At 35.6% G+C, this 23037-nt stretch overlaps 1 protein-coding gene across 6 annotated transcripts in view; it reads right to left on the reverse strand.

Moving 5' to 3' along the window:
- The window catches only part of IMMP1L (inner mitochondrial membrane peptidase subunit 1), a 79689-nt gene that overhangs the window by 29260 nt on the left and 27392 nt on the right, over positions 1-23037 (reverse strand). Inside the window, exons 3-4 of one of the 6 annotated variants that reach the window (XM_081241120.1) lie at positions 12751-12811; positions 12468-12636 (exon numbers count right to left, since the gene is read on the reverse strand). The exons of 4 other annotated variants lie outside the window; for them this stretch is intronic. The gene's annotated coding sequence lies outside the window, so the exon portion shown is untranslated. The remainder of the gene's footprint in view (positions 1-12467; positions 12637-12750; positions 12812-23037) is intronic. One more of the 6 variants, XM_081241121.1, reaches the window with a different exon arrangement.

Genomic DNA, 23037 nt, shown 5'->3' on the forward strand with positions numbered 1-23037 from the left:
GAAGAGGCAAGAGACTTTTTCTTCCCTCTTGGTTTCCTGGTGCGCGAGGAGAGGGGATTAAGAGCGCTGCTTAAAGGGGCTCCACAGACGGGCGCGGGTCACGACTGAAAGCGCAGAGCCCAGTGACGGGCGTGGGACGCTGGGGCTGCTGCTGCCGCCGCCAAGAAGCCTGTGTGCGAGCGCAGGTCACTGCCCACACCGCCCTTCCGGGAGCCTGTGCAGCCCGCCACTGCCGGGGTCCCGGGATCCAGGGGCGGCTTCCCTGGGAGAACGCACGGCGCGCCTCGGGCTGGTGCAACGTCACGCCGACCTCTGCCGTTGCAGGCTCGCCCCGCACTCCGTGCCCCTTCCTCCCGCCCGGACTGAGTGAGCCAGAGTCCCCGAAGAGGCTGCTCCTTTAACCCTGTCCTGTCTGAGCGAAGAACAGACGCCCTCCGGCGACCTACACGCAGAGGCGGGGCCCAATCCAAAACTGAGACCCAGGAGCTGTGAGAACAAAGAAGAGAAAGGGAAACCTCTCCCAGCAGCCTCAGAAGCAGCGGATTAAAGCTCCACAATCAACTTGATGTACCCTGCATCTGTGGAATACATGAATAGACAACACATCATCCCAAATTGAGGAGCCCCGAGTCAGTGCTGTGCCTCTGAGGTGGGAGAGCCAACTTCAGGACACGGGTCCACAAGAGACCTCCCAGCTCCACATAATATCAAACGGCAAAAATCTTCCAGAGATCTCCATCTCAACACCAGCACCCAGCTTCACTCAACGACCAGCAAGCTACAGTGCTGGACACCCTAAGCCAAACAACTAGCAAGACAGGAACACAACGCCACCCATTAGCAGAGAGGTGGCCTAAAATCATAAAAAGTCTGCAGACACCCCAAAACACACCACCAGACGTGGACCTGCCCACCAGAAAGACAAGATCCAGCCTCATCCACCAGAACACAGGCACTAGTCCCCTCCACCAGAAAGCTTACACAACCCACTAAACCAACCTTAGCCACTGCGGACAGACACCAAAAACAACGGGAACTACGAACCTGCAGCCTGCAAAAAGGAGACCCCAAACACAGTAACATAAGCAAAATGAGAAGACAGAAAAACACACAGCAGGAGAAGGAGCAAGATAAAAACCCACCAGATCTAACAAATGAAGAGGTAATAGGCAGTCTACCTGAAAAAGAATTCAGAATAATGATGGTAAAGATGATCCAAGATTCTATTTCCCAGATCCAAAATCTTGGAAATAGAATAGACAAAATGCAAGAAACAGTTAACAAGGACCTAGAAGAACTAAAGATGAATCAAGCATCGATTAAAAACACAATACATGAAATAAAAAATACTCTAGATGGGATCAATAGCAGAATAACTGAGGCAGAAGAACGGATAAGTGAGGTGGAAGATAAAATAGTGGAAATAACTGCTGCAGAGCAAAATAAAGAAAAAAGAATGAAAAGAACAGAGGACAGTCTCAGAGACCTCTGGGACAACATTAAACGCACCAACATTCGAATTATAGGGGTTCCAGAAGAAGAAGAGAAAAAGAAAGGGACTGAGAAAATATTTGAAGAGATTACAGTTGAAAACTTCCCTAATATGGGAAAGGAAATAGTTAATCAAGTCCAGGAGGCACAGAGAGTCCCATACAGAATAAATCCAAGGAGAAATAGGCCAACACACATATTAATCAAACTGTCAAAAATTAAACACAAAGAAATCATATTAAAAGCAGCAAGGCAAAAACAACAAATAACACACAAGGGAATCCCCATCAGGATAACAGCTGATCTCTCAGCAGAAACTCTACAAGCCAGAAGGGAGTGGCAGGACATAATTAAAGTGATGAAGGAGAAAAACCTGCAACCAAGATTACTCTACCCAGCAAGGATCTCATTCAGATTTGATGGAGAAATTAAAACGTTTACAGACAAGCAAAAGCTGAGAGAGTTCAGCACCACCAAACCAGCTTTACAACAAATGCTAAAGGAACTTCTCTAGGCAAGAAACACAACAGAAGGAAAAGACCTACAATAACGAACCCAAAACAATTAAGAAAATGGGAATAGGAACATACATATCGATAATTACCTTAAATGTAAATGGACTAAATGCTCCCACCAAAAGATACAGATTGGCTGAATGGATACAAAAACAAGACCCATATATATTCTGTCTACAAGAGACCCACTTCAGACCTAGAGACACATACAGACTGAAAGTAAGGGGATGGAAAAAGATATTCCATGCAAATGGAAACCAAAAGAAAGCTGGAGTAGCAATTCTCATATCAGACAAAATAGACTTTAAAATAAAGACTACTAGAAGAGACAAAGAAGGACACTACATAATGATCAAGGGATCGATCCAAGAAGAAGATATAACAATTATAAATATTTATGCACCAAACATAGGAGCACCTCAATACATAAGGCAAATACTAACAGCCATAAAAGGAGAAATCGACAGTAACACAATCATAGTAGGGGACTTTAACACCCCACTTTCACCAATGGACAGATCATCCAAAATGAAAATAAATAAGGAAACACAAGCTTTAAATGATACATTAAACAAGATGGACTTAATTGATATTTATAGGACATTCCATCCAAAAACAACAGAATACACATTTTTCTCAAGTGCTCATGGAACATTCTCCAGGATAGATCATATCTTGGGTCACAAATCAAGCCTTGGTAAATTTAAGAAAATTGAAATTGTATCAAGTATCTTTTCCGACCACAATGCTATGAGACTAGATATCAATTACAGGAAAAGATGTGTAAAAAATACAAACACATGGAGGCTAAACAATACACTATTTAATAACGAAGTGATCACTGAAGAAATCAAAGAGGAAATTAAAAAATACCTAGAAACAAATGACAATGGAGACACGACGACCCAAAACCTATGGGATGCAGCAAAAGCAGTTCTAAGAGGGAAGTTTATAGCAATACAATCCCACCTTAAGAAACAGGAAACATCTCGAATAAACAACCTAACCTTGCACCTAAAGCAATTAGAGGAAGAGGGACAAAAACATCCCAAAGTTAGCAGAAGGAAAGAAATCATAAAAATCAGATCAGAAATAAATGAAAAAGAAATGAAGGAAACGATAGCAAAGATCAATAAAACTAAAAGCTGGTTCTTTGAGAAGATAAACAAAATTGATAAACCATTAGCCAGACTCATCAAGAAAAAAAGGGAGAAGACTCAAATCAGTAGAATTAGAAATGAAAAAGGAGAAGTAACAACTGACACTGCAGAAATACAAAAGATCATGAGAGATTACTATAAGCAACTCTATGCCAATAAAATGGACAACCTGGAAGAAATGGACAAATTCTTAGAAATGCACAACCAGCCAAGACTGAATCAGGAAGAAATAGAAAATATGAACAGACCAATCACAAGCACTGAAATTGAAACTGTGATAAAAAACCTTCCAACAAACAAAAGCCCAGGACCAGATGGCTTCACAGGCGAATTCTATCAAACATTTAGAGAAGAGCTAACACCTATCCTTCTGAAACTCTTCCAAAATATAGCAGAGGGAGGAACACTCCCAAACTCATTCTACGAGGCCACCATCACCTTGATACCAAAACCAGACAAGGATGTCACAAAGAAAGAAAACTACAGGCCAATATCACTGATGAACATAGATGCAAAAATCCTCAACAAAATACTAGCAAACAGAATCCAACAGCACATTAAAAGGATCATACACCATGATCAAGTGGGGTTTATTCCAGGAATGCAAGGATTCTTCAATATACGCAAATCAATCAACGTGATACACCATATTAACAAATTGAAGGAGAAAAACCATATGATCATCTCAATAGATGCAGAGAAAGCTTTCGACAAAATTCAACACCCATTTATGATAAAAACCCTGCAGAAAGTAGGCATAGAGGGAACTTTCCTCAACATAATAAAGGCCATATATGACAAACCCAGAGCCAGCATCGTCCTCAATGGTGAAAAACTGAAACCATTTCCACTAAGATCAGGAACAAGACAAGGTTGCCCACTCTCACCACTCTTATTCAACATAGTTTTGGAAGTTTTAGCCACAGCAATCAGAGAAGAAAAGGAAATAAAAGGAATCCAAATTGGAAAAGAAGAAGTAAAGCTGTCACTGTTTGCAGATGACATGATACTATACATAGAGAATCCTAAAGATGCTACCAGAAAACTACTAGAGCTAATCAATGAATTTGGTAAAGTTGCAGGATACAAAATTAATGCACAGAAATCTCTGGCATTCCTATACACTAATGATGAAAAATCTGAAAGTGAAATCAAGGAAACACTCCCATTTACCATTGCAACAAAAAGAATAAAATATCTAGGAATAAACCTCCCTAAGGAGACAAAAGACCTGTATGCAGAAAATTATAAGACCCTGATGAAAGAAATTAAAGATGATACAAATAGATGGAGAGATGTACCATGTTCTTGGATTGGAAGAATCAACATTGTGAAAATGACTCTACTACCCAAAGCAATCTACAGATTCAATGCAATCCCTATCAAACTACCACTGGCATTTTTCACAGAACTAGAACAAAAAATTTCACAATTTGTATGGAAACACAAAAGACCCCGAATAACCAAAGCAATCTTGAGAACGAAAAACGGAGCTGGAGGAATCAGGCTCCCTGACTTCAGACTATACTACAAAGCTACAGTAATCAAGACAGTATAGTACTGGCACAAAAACAGAAAGATAGATCAATGGAACAGGATAGAAAGCCCAGAGTTAAACCCACGGACATATGGTCACCTTATCTTTGATAAAGGAGGCAGGAATGTACAGTGGAGAAAGGACAGTCTCTTCAATAAGTGGTGCTGGGAAAACTGGATAGGGACATGTAAAAGTATGAGATTAGATCACTCCCTAACACCATACACAAAAATAAGCTCAAAATGGATTAAAGACCTAAATGTAAGGCCAGACACTATCAAACTCTTAGAGGAAAATATAGGCAGAACACTCTATGACATAAATCACAGCAAGATCCTTTTTGACCCACCTCCTAGAGAAATGGAAATAAAGACAAAAATAAACACATGGGACCTAATGAGACTTAAAAGCTTTTGCACAGCAAAGGAAACCATAAACAAGACCAAAAGACAGCCCTCAGAATGGGAGAAAATATTTGCAAATGAAGCAACTGACAAAGGATTAATCTCCAAAATTTATAAGCAGCTCAGGCAGCTCAATAACAAAAAAACAAACAACCCAATCCAAAAATGGGCAGAAGACCTAAATAGACATTTCTCCACAGAAGATATACAGACTGCCAACAAACACATGAAAGGATGCTCAACATCTTTACTCATTAGAGAAATGCAAATCAAAACTACAATGAGATATCATCTCACACCAGTCAGAATGGCCATCATCAAAAAATCTAGAAACAATAAATGCTGGAGAGGGTGTGGAAAAAAGGGAACCCTCTTGCACTGCTGGTGGGAATGTGAATTGGTACAGCCGCTATGGAGAACGGTATGGAGGTTCCTTAAAAAACTACAAATAGAACTACCATATGACCCAGCAATCCCACTACTGGGCATATACCCTGAGAAAACCATAATTCAAAAAGAGACATGTACCAAAATGTTCATAGCAGCCCTATTTACAATAGCCCGGAGATGGAAACAACCTAAGTGTCCATCATCGGATGAATGGATAAAGAAGATGTGGCACATATATACAATGGAATATTACTCAGCCATAAAAAGAAATGAAATTGAGCTATTTGTAATGAGGTGGATAGACCTAGAGTCTGTCATACAGAGTGAAGTAAGTCAGAAAGAGAAAGACAAATACTGTATGCTAACACATATATATGGAATTTAAGAAAAAAAAATGTCATGGAGAACATAGGGGTAAGACAGGAATAAAGACACAGACCTACTAGAGAATGGACTTGAGGATATGGGGAGGGGGAAGGGTAAGCTGTGACAAAGTGAAAGAGCGGCATGGACATATATACACTACCAAACGTAAGGTAGATAGCTAGTGGGAAGCAGCCGCATAGCACAGGGAGATCAGCTCGGTGCTTTGTGACCGCCTGGAGGGGTGGGATAGGGAGGGTGGGAGGGAGACGCAAAAGGGAGGGGATATGGAAACATATGTATATGTATAACTGATTAAATTTGTTATAAAGCAAAAAATTTAAAAATAAATAAATAAATAAATAAAAAACTTTAATCAAAAAAAAAAAAAAAGAATGCTTGCCTGACTGAATGAATGAATAAATATTGAACCCAAATCTCCTATAATTTCAACATCTTTAGTATGATAAAAATGGTTATAAGGTTCAAAATGATTATCAGAAGACCACTGAGATTTTTGGTTAATGAGGAGACATGTTAATGTCATACTCACTGAAGAAAGAAAAAAACTGCCAGTAACATATTAAAAAATGTTCTCATTAAATCTTTTAAGTAATATGAAATATTCCATTTTAGGAATCTGGCTTACAGTAATAACTGATGCACTTTAAAAACTATTGATATTTAGAATTTAATAAATAAGAAGTGATATTTAAAAACACTTCATAACTGAGGCTCAATTAATTCAGAAAAGATTGAAGAGGAATAACAATAATAGAACATTATTTGTAAAATTAACTAGGTTGTGTAAACACTACTTTGCTCCCACTATAAAACTAGGGAAAAAAGTAGGGGTTAAGTCCGAAAGCTTAGCTTTGAAACTGTGATCTATGAAAACAAATCCTAAAAAGTAGTGAAATGAATATTACATTTAAAAACTAAAATAAAAATGAGCTTACCTGATGTTAGAGAGGGGATATATTATCAAACAAGAAACATGTGGCACTAAGCAAGAAGATATTGTTAACATAGATAAAAGGTGAAATTTAGAGGGGAAATTAATAGCAATCTACCAAAATTTAAATAATTTGGATTATGCAATAGATTATGCATTTGGCTAAAAAACATACTAAAAAAATACAAAGATGCTATAACAATACAATGGTTCTGATTCACTGAGAGGCCCTGTAATTAACTCCCATTCAGAAGTAATTGGGGCCATAAAGCCTTTTTTTATTACTCAGTAAATGCTCAATCCCAAATACAATGTTTGTGATGAAACTGTCTCATAAAATAATAAAACAGATGAGTGATCAGAAGAAAGAAGTTAACAGACATTGTTTCTTCCCTAGAGATATTAGCAACAGAATGGTGTCTGAAGTGTCTGAAACTATTTTGGATCTTAATCTCCTAGATGAAAAGAGTGATGGAGCTATTTATAGAGGACTCTGAGGATCAAGATTACTTGGTCTTATATTTAAAAGTGCAATGAGGAGCACTGTTGAGAAATACTGAAATTGAGAATAAGAGCTGATGAATTATTTTTAAGAGAAATCTCAAGAGTAGAAAGTAACATTCATATAAGACATAAATAAACCACATACACTGCTAGCACTCAGTAGATCTACTAGCATAAGGGATTAATTAACAGAGAGGTTTCAAACCTCTGGTTTACATAGTGATTTCAAGGGGTCCATGACTCTATATATGCATACATGTGCCAGATATCTTCTTTGTCCCTTTGGACTCACTCTCTACCTTTCTCCATACTGCTCTCTGCACTTGGAAAACTGACCTATATGAACTACATCAAGGCACTTCAGTCAAGCTTCGACTTCCAGCAGGAAGTCAGAGGAAGGAACGGTTATGTATTTTCCTGGCTCCCTCCCTCTAGAGTCTTTGGACGAAAGGTCATTGTCTCCAAAGGCATAGGAGCCACTTTGAGGGGTTTCCCATTGGCCAAATTTGAGATTAAAAATAATAATAATAACAGTAATAGATAATATATTAGAATAAAAATGAAATCTACTGAGGACATTTTTTTTTAAAAGAAGTATGTGTTGGGGACAAGGAAAGTTCTTTATCAAAAAAATGGCAGCTAATATATATAGAGAGAGGGAATAATGAAATTACTACCAATGTAATAATTCATTCAGGCAAGGGCCATTAATAGATGTTTAAAATTACTGGATGATGTTCTTGGATTAGAAGAATTAACATTATTAAAATGGCCATACTACCCAAAGCAATCTACAGATTTAACGTTATCCCTATCAAATTACCCATGACATTTTTCAAAGAACTAGAACAAATAATGCTAAAATTTATATGGAACCACAAAAGACCCAGAACTGCCAAAGCAATCCTGAGGAAAAAGAACAAAGCTGGAGGCATAACCCTCCCAGACTTCAGACAATACTACAAAGCTACAGTAATCAAAACAGCATGGTATTGGCACAAAAACAGACATATGGATCAATGAAATAGAGAGCCCAGAAATAAGCCCACACACCTACGGTCAATTAATCTTCAACAAAGGAGGCAAGAATATACAATGGAAAAAAGGCAGTCTCTTCAATAAGTGGTGTTGGGAAAACTGGACAGCTACATGTAAAAGAATGAAATTAGAACATTCTCTAACACCATACACAAAAATGAACTCAAAATGGATTAAAGAACTAAATGTAAGATCAGATACTATAAAACTCCTAGAGGAAAACATAGGCAGAACACTCTTTGACATAAATTGCAGCAATAATTTTTGAATCTGTCTCCTAGAGTAATGGAAATGAAAACAAAAATAAACAAATGGGACCTAATGAAACTTGAAGCTTTCGCACAGCAAAGAAAACCATAAACAAAATGAAAAGACAACCTACAGAATGGGAGAAATTATTTGCAAACGATGTGACCAACAAGGGCTTAATTTCCAAAATATACAAACAGATCATACAGCTCAATACAGAAAACAAACAGCCCAATCAAATAATGGGCAGAACACCTAAATAGATATTTCTCCAAAGAAGACATACAACAGGCAAATGAAAAGATGCTCAATATTGCTAATTATTAGAGAAATGCAAATCAAAACTACAATAATATATAACCTCACACGGGTCAGAATGGCCCTTATCAAAAAGTCTACAAATAGTAAATGCTGGAGAGGGTGTGGAGAAAAGGGAACCCTTTTACACTGTTGGTGTAAATGTAAATTGGTGCAGCCACTATGGAGAATAGTATGGAGGTTCCTTAAAAAACTAAACATAGAGTTACCATATGATCCTGCAATCCCACTCCTAGGCATATATCCAGAGAAAACTCTAATTCAAAAAGATACATGCACCCCAATGTTCACAGCAGCACTATTTACAATAGCCAAGACATGGAAACAAACTAAGTGTCCATCAACAGATGAATGGATAAATAAGATGTGGTACATATCTATATATCTCTCTATATATAGATATATAGATATATATACACAATGGACTATTACTCAGCCACAAAAAAGAATGAAATACTGCCATTTGCAGCAACATGGATGGACCCAGAGATTATCATACTAAATAGTCAGAAAGAGAAAGACAAATAACATGATATCACTTATATGTGGAATCTAAAAAAAATGATACAAATGAACTTATTTACAAAACAGAAATAGACTCACAGACATAGAAAACAAACTTATGGTTACCAAAGGGGAAAGGCAAGGGGAAGGATAAATTAGGAGCTTTGGATTAACAGACGCAGACTACTTTATATAAAATAGATAAACAACAAGGTCCTACTGTATAGCACAGGGAACTGTTTTCAATATCCTGTAATAAACCAAAATGAAAAAGAATCTGAAAAAGAATAGGTAGATAGATAAACTGAACCACTTTTCTATACACAGGAAACTAACACAACATTGTAAATCAACTGTAGTTCAATTTAAAAAAATACTGGGTAAAAGGCAAACAAGAAAAAACTAGAATAACAGTAACTTAAGTAGGGGATTTATTTTCTATTAACACTAGTTGCTATATCCAAGTTACAGGCAGGAAGAAAGAAAAAGTATAAAGAGTATCCTGATTAACTTTTTTTTAAAAAATAAATTTATTTATTTATTTATTTTTGGCTGCATTGGGTCTTCATTGCTGTGCACGGGCTTTCTCTAGTTGTGGCAAGCGGGGGCTACTCTTCGTTGTGGTGAACCAGCTTCTCATTGAGGTGGCTTCTCTTGCTGTGGAGCATGGGCTCTAGGGGCGTGGGCTTCAGTAGTTGTGGCGCAAGGGCTTCAGTACTTGTGGCTCACAGGCTCTAGGGCGCAGGCTCAGTAGTTGTGGCACATTGGCTTAGTTGCTCCGCAGCATGTGGGATCTCCCCTGACCAGGGCTCAAACCCGTGTCCCCTGCATTGGTAGGTGGATTCTCAACCACTGCGCCACCAGGGAAGCCCATTTTTGGTCTTTTTATCCAAAAAAAAAAACACCTTGTTCCATCAACACCTAACTGGCCAAAACTATATAACTAAGTACAGTACAAGGGGTGCTGAGAGAACATTGCTGTTCTCTTTATAAGCTTTGTAGCACTATTTGACCTTGAAACATCACCTGAGTATTACCTGAGAAAAATAAAAAAGTTAAAGGAAGTATGAAAGGGAGACATGGAAATGGAGACAACATATACAGTCAAGTCTTTGGAAAAGTTTGGCTATGAAGGCAAGCTAAACAGTAGAGCAGGGTTTTTCATCCTCAGCAGTACTGACATTTGGGGCCAGACAATTCTTTGTTGTGGGCAGCTATCTTTTACATTGTAGGATTTAAGCAGCACCCCTGGCCTCCAGATGCCAGGAGGACCCCTTCCCTAGTTGTGACAAAATAAAATGTCTCCGGACATTGCCACATGTCCCCAGGATGTAAAACGGCCCTCAGCTGAGAACCACAGCAGTAGAGTAATAGGAAGAATGTGGTATTTAGCAAGTTTTTTAAAACATAGAAACACAGTAGCATATGCTTGAGAGCCAATGGTAACAATCCCACAGGGAGATAAAGAGAGACTACTGATAAGTGAGGGAGAAGAGGAGAGGGAAATAGAGAGATGCCTGAACACTGACATAAACAAGGCAAGAGGAAGACTTCAATGCCAGTTTTGACAGAGTATTTATACCAGGATAACTTCTTGGTTGCAAAATCTGGATAAACAAAATAGCTGTTTAAAGGCATTAGGCAGCAGTATAGGCAAGCCTTGAGGGGCAAGTATATATGAAAGAAGGGAAGAACATAAGGTAAACACATTCACTTGGCCTTTTCTCCAAGAATACTCGCCAATTTACAGCACAGGAAAATAAAAGTTTTAGCAGAAAGTGGCAGTTCCATTTGGCTAAGAAAGAGGTTGGAATTTATGGCCGTCAAAGTAGATGGCACATGAGGGTCAAACTGTAGACAGGTAGGAACCATAAGTCAGCATGCAATTTTGCCACGAAGTGCTAGCCAACTCCTAAATTGCTTCCTGAGCAGAATGAGACTCCAGAATCTCAGTAGAAAGCAGCAAATAAAAGGCTAAAAACCTAAACAGAGATGTTAGCAACCACAGAATACCACGCAATGTGAGGGAGACAGGGGTTGGACTTCAAGACCCTCCAAGGCCGGCCATGCTGGTTATGACTGTAGTAGGGTTACCACTGAGAGTGAGGGCAAAACTGGAAGGGATCAGCCTTTTAACAAAGAATACAACCCACCCCTGACAGGATTAAAGTGACCTGTTCACACACTACCTGGCTGCTGAGGAAAAACAAAACAAAAACTCTGAATTTTCATAGGAAGAATACAACATCAGTGAGAACTCCCACAATCTTTTCTATAATGTTGGAGTGGGAAGGCCTTTTTTAAAAAATAATTGAGATACAATTCACATGCCATGAAATTCACTCTTAAAGTATACAATTGTAAAAGCTGTGTTCGAATATTGATAGTTTTGTCAGTTTGATGGTAGAAAAATGAAGGAGCTCTTAATTCAGGTTTTTATCTTCTCAATCTCACAAGCTGAGGTCAAGAGCAGAGACTGAGAACTCTCAGCATAAAGCAAGCTGGTAAACTGAGAACTGGTTACAGATGTATTGGTATTCTATTGCTTCTGTAACGAATTACCATAAAGTTAGTGGTTTAAAACAACACAAATTTATTATCTTACAGTCTGTAGGTCAGAAGTCCACTATGTGTCTCACTGAACAAAAAATCAAGGTTTGGCAGGGCTGCATTCCCTTCTGGAAGCTCTAGGGAAGAATCCATTTCCTTGCCTTTTCCAGCTTCTAGAAGCTACAAACATTCCTTGGCTCATGGTCCCCTTCTTCTGACTTCAAAGTAAGCAGCACTGCATTTCTCTGACTATTCTTCCTTGGTCACATCTCCCTCTAACTCTCTGGCTTTATTTTGCCATCTTCTTCCACTTTTAAGGACCCCTGTGATTAAATAGAGCCCACCCAGATAATCCATGATAATCTCCTCATTCACATTCCTTAATTTAATCACATCTGCAAAGTCCTTTTTGCCATGTAAGGTAACATATTCATATGTTCTAGGGATTAAGACATGGATATCTTGGAGTAAGTGGTGGAATTATTCTACCTGCCACATCAAAATACCAACACACTCAACCAGTAGTTATCAAAGTGTGGTCCACCGATCAGCAGGCATTTGTTTGAAGTGCAAGTTCTTGGGCCAAACTCAAGATTTATGTAATCAGAATGGGAGTGTTGCTCAGCAGTCTGTGTTTTCACAAGTTCTCCAGGTGATTCTGAAACAAAATTTGAGAACAACTGCTCTAAACTCCCAGGTGGCCAATGGCCACTTCTATCCTTGAGCAGCCTTGCTCATCTAGTCATTTATTACTGTGTGCCAGATAACTTACCATAGTCCATGTGTGCTGTGAAAAAAGTTGGGGAGATTTGGCATATAGAATTTTGCTCCACCTAGGAAACAGAATTTATTACTTTTTATTCCCTATTACATTTACATTTTTAAAAAACTGAGTTAGATAAATTAGGAGTTTGGGATTAACATTTACACATATAAAATAGGTAAACAACAAGAACCTACTGTACAGCACAGATAACTATACTCAATACCTTGTAATAACCTATAATGGAAAAGAATCTGAAAAAGTATATATGTATAACTGAATCACTTTGCTATACACTTAAAACTAACACAACATTGTAAATTAACTATACTTCAATAAAAAACTGAGTTATTAATGTAGAGAACCAATTCCTTTAATGGGGAGCCTATGTACTCTATCAGATAACTAATAGAAAAGCTAGAAAAAAAGAAATGAAAATTTAAAATTGTGACTGTGCCACATAATACAGGAAAGGAAACATACAATAACCCTCCCCAGAAAACCTTTAAGAGACTCTGATTAAAATATAGTAAAACTCGGGCTTCCCTGGTGGCTCAGTGGTTGAGAGTCCGCCTGCCGATGCAGGGGACACGGGTTTGTGACCCGGTCCGGGAAAATCCCACATGCCATGGAGCGGCTGGGTCCGTGAGCCATGGCCGCTGAGCCTGCGCATCCGGAGCCTGTGCTCCGCAACGGGAGAGGCCACAACAGTGAGAGGCCCGCGTACCGCAAAAAAAAAAAGTAAAACTCCACATAATACTGGCATAAGGGAGCAAGGGTGCTGTCTTCTTTCAATGTTCTATATATACATTATAGATTTTAAAATTTTTTCTTCCTATAACATAAAGTTAGAAAACACTTTGTTGGATGTAGGTAATGGCTTCTTTCAATATACATAAAAATCCTCAAATACCAACCAAAATAACAGTAACAACAATAACAGCAAATACTTAAATAGTAGTCTTGAGTGCCAAGCACTGTTCTAGTTACATATATTAACTCACTTAATTCTTACAATAACTCTATGAGAACTCATTTTATCAAGTATCTCATTTTACAGATAAAGAAACTGAGGGACAGAAAGGTTAAGGAACTATTAAAAATCACACAGCTCATACACAGCAGAGCCAGAATTCAAAACAAGGAGGTTGGGTTCTAAAGTCCACCACTATGCTCTACTGCCTCTCAATAAAAATGAAAGAACTTTGTCAGAGACTATTTATAAAATAGGCATGGGAGAGAGGTTGGACTGATGTTAAAACTAGCTAAAGGGCTTCCCTGGTGGCGCAGTGGTTGAGAGTCCGCCTGCCGATGCAGGGGACACGGGTTTGTGCCCCGGTCCGGGAAGATCCCACATGCCCCGGAGCGGCTGGGCCCGTGAGCCATGGTCGCTGAACCCGGAGCCCGTGCTCCACAACGGGAGAGGCCACAGCAGTGAGAGGCCCGTGTACCGCAAAAAAAAAAAAAAAAAAAAAAAAAAAAAAAAAAAACTAGTAAAAAGGTGGAGCAGAGTGAACTCTAGAAGCTGAAAAACAAGTAGACATTTCTCCATCCTTAGAAGTTTCTGGGAATAGGAGTACAAGTCTAAGATCTTGATTTAGATCTAACCATTAAAGTAGCCTTTTACAATGATTTCAGAATACCCAAAGCCACAAAGAAAATATCCACCTGATTTTTCAGGTCTGGAATTCCTTCGAAAAGAAGAGAAAGCGTTTTGTTTCAGAAACAGGAAAAAATGTAAAGTGTCAGGGTTAATTGAGACTATCAGTTTACAGAAATTCATTTATTTTAAAGTATAAGCAGTCAATCAAAGAAGTGATTAATATCATACTTTTTTTTGTTTCGATACATGGAATAGTTAGTGAATATATTAGCATTTAAAGAAGGATTCACATTAAGAAAAGGTGAGAAGAGAGTAGGATGTGAAGCAGAAGACAAATCCCAACATCATAGTTTTGCTACATTTACCTTCATTTGGACAAGAAGAAACAGCAGACATAACATTCCTGAGACCTCTATGATTTCTAAAATTCAAGAATATCTACAACAAAATACACTTTCCCCATAGAATTATATCTATCTATCTATCTATCTATACAAAGTAACTGAAAGATATATGTCCATTTCTAACCGTGAATGGAAGTTACTGTGACAAGAAGAGAACAACAAAGACTCATTAAGACATGGATGTTGAGTGGTGTACTCTCTTCAATAGCTAAATAATTCACTCTCACACAGCAGCCTCTCCATCAAAGTAATTCAAATTCCTGCCACTTCAAAATCACCTTCAAGGCTGCTCATGAATTGTTCAAATCTGTAATGTTAAATCTACTGTAAGACGTGTGCAGAGGATACTTTTTACATTCTAGAACTGCAAATTCAAGGAGCACTTAACCCCATAATCAATGAAAATTTTATTTAAATCTATTTATTTTGATTCATTCTCAGAGGAAATAAGGTTTAGGTTTAGCAGTGAATACTGCTTTAAATTTGACTGCAGCATCAAAATAACTCAAGAACCTAATTTAAAATCCAAATTTCCAGGCTCCCATCATGGAGCTAATGAATTAGAATTTGTGGGAGCAAGGCTGCAGAATCAGTAGTTTTAATAAGCTCCCAGGAAGGAAACCTAGTAAAGAACTTTGTGGTGTCATTTGAGACCACTGAGACATACTCAACATTTTCAGAAACTTGACAAAATTTAACCATTCATTATTTTTAAACTAAATGTTAACTTTGGGATAATTCTATAAATTTTCATCATCAAATAAACTGTATAATGCTAACATTTCAATGATTTTGAAAATCCAATATTATTTTCTGAAGTTCACTTTTTATACATATATATATACAAAATCAAAACTCATTCTACGTTTATAAAGCATAAGCACTTGACACTATTAGTACAATTAAGTACCAGCTTCCAAACAGTGAAATACCAAAACCACCCCATTCATTTACCAATAATTCCCCAATGGCTATATAATCCATCTATTTCAGAACAATATACAAGTTGTACAAGCAATAGTTGAAGGATATTCATTCAAATGGAAGAAATATCATTTAGCATTATTATAGGCTAGCTGTCGTGTGCCAGTCTACAGTTCATGCGTGGCCCTTTAGAGGTAATACTAAGGCTCACAAATTACCAAAAAAGAAAAAAAAGTTTATCATCTCTTAAATAATCAATAAGTCCTATGATTCCCATCCTGCACTACTGTTACAACTGACTTATTTTTTAAAAATTTTCTTCATTTCTCCCATCCTATATCCCTTTTTCTTATCGCCAAAAATAACTCCCTTAACTTCTTTGACACATTATGAGTCACCTGTGCAATAAATTTATTAGCTGTAGCTTTTAAAGATGAGTCAACTTTATGTTATCAACAAGGTATTAAATTCAAGTAATCGATACCTATTTGAAAAGAATGTATGTCACTGAGAAGACCCTATATGTTTACAATGAATTTAATTAAGATGAGTTTATTTGGGACTTTCCAAAGGAGATAACCATTTCTAGTCAAATAATAATGGCCAGGACAGGGAAGGAAAAAACACTAACTCTCAAATGCCACTCAGTAAACAGCTGATTAAAAAACAGAAAAGTAAACAGTGACCATGTTTAATAAAAGTTTTGAGACAAATTTTATTTTGAAAGGAAAGCTACTCTTTTGAAATAATTATATAATACTATTGACTACCATAGAAAGTTACCCTGAGAAATACACTACCTGACAAAAGAATTTGAAATTGCACATAAACCAAATATTATATATTTAAAATACAAGTAATTATATTACGAGGATAAGAAAAAGCTTTTAGTCCACTTATTTCATGAATAGATCTTTTAAATGTAATAGAATTTTACATAAACAGCTATTCAAATAGTAAAAATACAAACAGAAGGCTAAAGAAGTCCTTTATCAACGAACATAATGCAGTTCAGTAGAAATATTATTAAGCTTTCTCATTCATTCATTTTAAATGTGACAACCAATGAAGAAACACATTTTGGAATACAATAGCTTGGAACCAGTTTAAAAAATTCATTAAGAATAACAAATTTGCTAGGTAGGTTTGACCAACGATTGCTACATAAATTTATTATATTTTATTATTGTTTTTTTAGATAAAGACCTCATGTGGAGAAAAGTAAAATGTACTACACATAAACAGAGGCTGCAAGTAAATCAATATATTATGCATAATGGATGATTATATTTCAGTTATTCTTATAATTTCAAAAATACTTTAGTCACCTATATTTAAGATTTTTAAGTTTAAAAACATTAAGATTAACGTTTTATAATCTATTTTTTCAAATATAAAGCTACTAAATCAAAAAACACAATAAGATAAAAATCAAGTCCTATGAATAAATATTTTAAAAGTATTCCAGGATCATAACACTGACAACACTAATTATCTTTTCCAGTCTTGGCAGTTATGTTGCATACTGTTTGGGTGACTGATGGGATAATTTCACTTCATTTTCTCTCAGTTTATTCTGGACCATGTAAGAGAAGAATATTAAAATAATTAACACCTCTAAACAAAGTAGTTGATAAAGTTTTTGGTTGAAATAAAATGCTTAAAAAAAGAAAACCTCAATTAACTAATACATGATTCTAGAGCAAGTAACTAAACCCCCATCTGCTAAAGGAAAACTTTGACTAAGAATTTTTGATTTTAAAAAAGTCATTCAGTATTAATATTAACTATTTTATGACTTTTACATAAGATCATACACTTTCACAAAGAGCCTTTTTTATCAGCAATTTGAGTCAGCATTTCCTTAATTATCAAAAGTATATGTCGATATATTTTGATATCATTAAACATTTTATTCACTAAAAACATTTAATCAGCAGGAATTGAAGCAGTCATAAAACAGGTAAAACGTATGACAAAACAAATTACTCCAATTCCTTATATTGATAATGGCCTCATATCTAAAAGAACACTAAAGTCTTTAAACTAATATTTAATGTCAAATATAAATCTTTACCAATAGCAAATACATTGTATCACCAAACTAGAAAAAGTATAAAAGACAATAATCAACTTTTCTATTTGAACATTTTAATACATTTTAAGTCATACATAGTTTATAGTCTATATATGTCTTCCATAATTTTGAGTCATATAGCTTATAATAAGGCAACATATTTTAAATAATAAAAAAGCATATTCTTTGCCTTGATCACCTGATTTTTTTGGTTGTTGTTTATAAAATTAATCATAGTTAGCAGGATAGAAATCGCTTTGAGCTTCATGAATGACATCCAAGAGATGGGAAAGGATTAGTTCTCAGTTGCTGCCAGTTATAGTGCCAGGTGGCTTTTTCTGCAGTGAAGGTGTTACGGATAATCCCATTACACTGGTACTAAATCTTGCAGACATCAAAATTATCACCAAGGTTCCTTTTCATCCCATCCTTTCCAAATGACTGGAAGTCGCTTCACCTGAAAGAAGTCAAATCCACATGCAGCTGCTGCTTTAGCAGACAGCAAACTCCCTGAGAATGCCAGTCGTGATTCAATTTTGCTGTGCTGGTGGCCCCCTATTCCCTGTCCAATAATACATCTGTTAAAAAATCCTACAGCTACAAATCAAGTTTAATCCTACTAGGGACCTCATGTTGGTCTTGTCTTCCAAAAAGGCAGCAGGTTCTGCTGTCTATCTGCTGGCGTCTGGGGAATACCATTTAAATCCCAGCCCTACTTAGAAGAATAAGCTAAGGATCACAAAACATGACCTCAAAAACCCTGATATGACTATATTCTGACCCAGAGGCATTCATTCTAGGTGAAGATTAGAACTTTGCATAATAAGATTACACAGCAAGTGAATGATATCAAGGGACTATCCATATGCAGCCGCCTGGTTTTCTATAGACAGCCTGTGCTCTGCAATATGCAGTGCAGACGAAAAAGAGCTTGGTCTTTCTAGCTGAAATAAAATAGATTCACATAAATTAGTTGGCCATTTCCAGATTCCTAAATCCCCTATTACATCTTTTATTGACAGCTCCGGTGAGGATAGCACAAATGTTATTCCTTTTTATTCTGTGTTTCTAGAACAATCATGCTCTGTAATTGAAATGTACATAGATTATGGCTAGAAATTAACATCTTGTTTGCTGTAATCTTGGATTACAATTGACTGTGTACATAATAAAATTAGGAAATCAATGGATGGATTTATCATCTCCAAGAAACTAGAGGCATTGTTTAAAGAACAGTTCAACATTTTGTGCCAACACTTTAAATGTATAAGTCACAAAGAGAAGTCAATAAAAATTTAAGTGAGTAAAAGAATACAACAGGCATCAGCCAATATCTACATAAAAGTTGGATTACATAAAAATTAGCTCATTTCCCTCAAAATTTAGAAAATGGGATTTATTCAGAGGTTTCACAAACAGGATTTTCTCTCTAAACCATACATGAACAAGAAGGTCAGTTACATATAATAAGGCCTCTACTTTTTTATAAAGTAGTTACAGTAGCAGTATTTTAAACAAATCATCTTGATCATTTTATACTTTAAAATATTTGAAGAAATTCAAATCAATTGTAATTCAAAGTTTTATAATTCTTAACTGTATACTTTTAAAGTACACAGTGAAGTAAACTCTCCTTATATTTATATATATACAGAGCATTTAAAATGTATGGAATCCTAGAAATATTTAAATAACAATACTTTATGTTCAGTTTTCTTCCAAGGAAGTGAAAACTGTACCAACTCTAAGCAAACATATATGAAAAGAGAGATTCATATTCATTCACACAAATACCTATCCAGAAAAATTCTAAGAATGTGAAGAGAAGGAGTTCTCAACTTTATTTAAAGAAAAAAAGAAGTATCAAGATTTGCCATGGGATTCTTATAAAATTAAGCTGCTCGGTATACCTGAAATATGACTTATTTGACAAATTTGATTTGCCCACAATTGTTGAGGAACATACTACATCCATTACATTGGCCATTATTATCTCCTTATCATCACAATACCTGTAAGCATAGCTCCGTAATATCTGATAAATACTCAGAGTCAGGTGACATAATTCTGATTTTGTGTATGAATCAGGCACCAATATCATCAGTGCTAGAGCTGTAAAAAACACTATATGTAATTTCAACTTTCTAGCACATGAATACTCTTTGATTATCTTTATTAGGATATTACAAGAAAATTAATGGAGCATGCAAAAAATACACATTTCTGTTATGATTTTTATATGTAATACTCTAAAGCTACACTGTTCAATAAGGTAGTCATTAGCTGCATATGGCTATCGAGCACTTGAAATGTGACTAGTCCAAACTGAGATGTACTGTAAGTATAAAATATACACTGGACTCTGAAGACAGTACAAAAAGAGAATAAAATATTTTGTATTAATTACATGTTGAAAAGATAAGATTTTGGATCTAATGGGTTAAATAATATATATATATATGACTTGCATTATATTTCTATGGAACAGCACTGCTCTAGCAGATCATACAATTTCAATAACATACTCCTAAGCTAACTGAAATTGTACTACTAATAAAAACACTAAAGCAGAGGGTTATTATGGAAAAACAAACATTCCAGTATCAAATCTGATAGAAAAGCCTAGTAAAGAAAAACAAAATGTTGTCATTTATTTTCTATTTCACATTTCTAGCTTAAGGGTAGTGGGGGAGAAGAAGGGACCAGCCAAATCAATGACCAACATGTACCAAAAAAGAATGTTTTATCGTTACAAAAATGCTTTAACCCAGTAAACAAAGGTTTTTAGAAAAAACACAGCTTGGGCAACTTCATAAAAGACTAGTGAGGTCTGTGTGCTATCCCTCAATGAGTCCAATAAACAGCAACTTCAAAAAAGTCTGGATCTAGAAAGGGCCATGATTTTTGCCTAAGGTGCTATATAATTGTTTATATTCAAATTTTAAAACTACATTTTAAGTAATAACTATAATAGAGATTTGAAGCATTTAGTATATTTCAGAATTTTAGCAAAATTTAAAAGATCAATGTTATAAATTACTAGAAAACTGTTTTTTCATTAGTCTTCTCATCATTTCATCAATGTAGGTAAAGAAAAAATAGTCCATTAATAAAAAGTGTTTTACAGAAACAAGGCAAACTGTAAATAGTTAAAATGTAAAACACATACCTAATTTAATTCAAGAAAGTTAACGGCTGATTTAGTATGACCACAGACAATTGATATCATACAATTAAAACACAAAGTCTATCTTTGTCACACATTGGAATATTATTTCAATATAAACAATAGTATGTAAGGTATTAACTCATTTAAAAGTTGCTTTTTCATAATTATTCCTTCATAATATGTATCTAAAATACTAAGACTAAAGATGAAATATGAGTATCAATAAATAAGATGGGTAAACTCTAAATCAGTTCTTCATGACCTAGCCATGCCACTTTTTCCTATCCTCTTAAAATTATTTAAGTTCTTTTCTTTTCTGGTTACAAGTATCACACAGACATAGACACACAGAGACACACAAAAAAACCCCAAAATAATAACAATAAAAAACTTTCTAGTCATCAATATGTGAGTGCAATGATATTCAGTCTAAGTTAATCCCCAGACATCCAAATTCATGAATAAAAATTCATCAGTTTTAAATACACTGAGCCTATTAAGCAAGAACAAAAGCATATGCACAAAAGAGCTTTTAATATATTTCAAAGCCCACAAGAGCCATGGTCTCATTAAAATTATAAATTACACAAACATGGAATGAAGATTCAAACTGCAGTGCAGCTAAGCAGATTACAGAAAACCCCGCGTTCCATATGATAACACACCATGGCCCTCCCAGATGGAGGCTTGGAACAAAAAGGCCATCACCACAGCTAGGGAAAACCTCCTTGTGATCTCTGGTTTCTGTTCAGCAGATGACAGCCAAATAATATGTTGATTATTCTGTTTGTGCTGCTAAGCTTGTAAGATGGAATAAAAGCGATATGATCTATTGTGAACCCAATGCTAATGTGTTGCTCTACTCATAAATAATATGCTGAATTTATTTTGAAAATATCTTTTATCTGAATTTCAGTTTTCAAATGCATGAATTAAAATAAAAGCCAGTATAAAATTATATTTAATGTTATGCTTTAAACTAAAAAATGTAGATTACAAAAGAAAAATATCTAGGTGCTTAGTTAAGAGTCAAGTACAATCACCTTTCTTTAATTTCAGCACTGTGATCAGAGACAAAATATATTTTTAAATAGGCAATTACTCTCATGAAATATAAATGTAAAATTAAGTAATACAATAATCATGAAGTTAACAACATTATTGACAAGATAAAAACTAAAATACCAGGGAATATAAAAACACTTTGCTGCAATATAAATAATAGCACATAGAACAAATACCTAAAATATTTTTGAATAATAAAAAGTATCACTGAAGGCCTTATGAATGTTAACTTGTGCACAAATGGATGCTCACAAGAAATCCTACTTAAAGTCAAAATAATTAAAAAGAAGCTTATATAGTAGGAAGCAGCCGCATAGCTCAGGGAGATCATCTCAGTGCTTTGTGACCACCTAGAGGGGTGAGATAGGGATGGTAGGAGGGAGATGCAAGAGGGAGGAGATATGGGGATATATGTATACATATAGCTGATTCACTTTGTTATAAAGCAGAAACTAACACACCATTGTAAAGCAATTATACCCCAATAAAGATGTTTAAAAAAAAAGCTTATAAAAATAATGTTCAAATATAATAGACAGCATTCATATCACTTTGATGACAAAAGTTAAAATCTAATTTGTTTCCTCAATTAGAAATCCTAAATTTTAACAGAGTTAACTATACCCAAATGAGGTAACTGGAATTACGTCTGTAAATACTTCACAAAATTTCATGGATAAACATTTTTATGAATACTAGAATTGTTAAAAATATTGAAAATCATAACATTTTCCCGCCCCAGAAATTCTTTCCTGGATTTTCTAGTAAACTTTCCTTAAAAACAAACAAATAAATAAAGCAGTACATTAAAGCTGAAGGTAAGGTAAACACAGATTACACACTCTTTTCTTAAGGGGGTATTTTGTAGGTGGTACATAATTATGTTCATTTACAAAAGTCCACTTTGTTTTTCCATCTAGAGACATAGATTGAGTCTAAAAAGAGAAGCAAAACTGCCTAACATGAAAATACAGGCTAAAAATTATGGATGCAAAAGGTAAAATTACAACACTTATAGAGAAAAACACAGAACACAGAACATCCTTGATGTTCT

The sequence above is a fragment of the Mesoplodon bidens genome (assembly GCF_964165515.1).
Source record: "Mesoplodon bidens genome assembly, chromosome: 7".
Lineage (NCBI taxonomy): Eukaryota > Metazoa > Chordata > Mammalia > Artiodactyla > Ziphiidae > Mesoplodon > Mesoplodon bidens.